This window comes from Penaeus monodon, chromosome 23 (genome assembly GCF_015228065.2).
Source record: "Penaeus monodon isolate SGIC_2016 chromosome 23, NSTDA_Pmon_1, whole genome shotgun sequence".
Taxonomy (NCBI): Eukaryota; Metazoa; Arthropoda; class Malacostraca; order Decapoda; family Penaeidae; genus Penaeus; species Penaeus monodon.
In genome coordinates, this window is record NC_051408.1 from 38,544,870 (window position 1) to 38,545,081 (window position 212).

At 37.3% G+C, this 212-nt stretch overlaps 1 long non-coding RNA gene across 1 annotated transcript in view; it reads right to left on the bottom strand.

Annotated features, from left to right (window-relative positions):
* Window positions 1-187, bottom strand: part of LOC119588015 — a 1,354-nt gene extending 1,167 nt beyond the window's left edge. Inside the window, exon 1 of the long non-coding RNA XR_005230046.1 lies at window positions 63-187. This is a non-coding gene — a long non-coding RNA (uncharacterized LOC119588015). The remainder of the gene's footprint in view (window positions 1-62) is intronic.
* Window positions 188-212: the final 25 nt, after the last annotated feature.

A 212-nucleotide genomic window follows, 5' to 3' on the forward strand; every position in this document is an offset into this window, starting at 1 on the left:
TATATATATATATTTCAATAGCGTTATCTTTTACTTTGTATTATTGAGGAAAGAGTGCTTACAGAATACCGAGAAGAAAGTGAAGCTTCATCTTGATTCAGCTGCTGATCCCGGACTGAGTCGATGGTTGGGATTCGTGAGGTATTTATACCCTGCGAATTTTAGGGGATGCCAAATCGAGAATTTCCGAAGTCGAAGAAAAACAACATAAA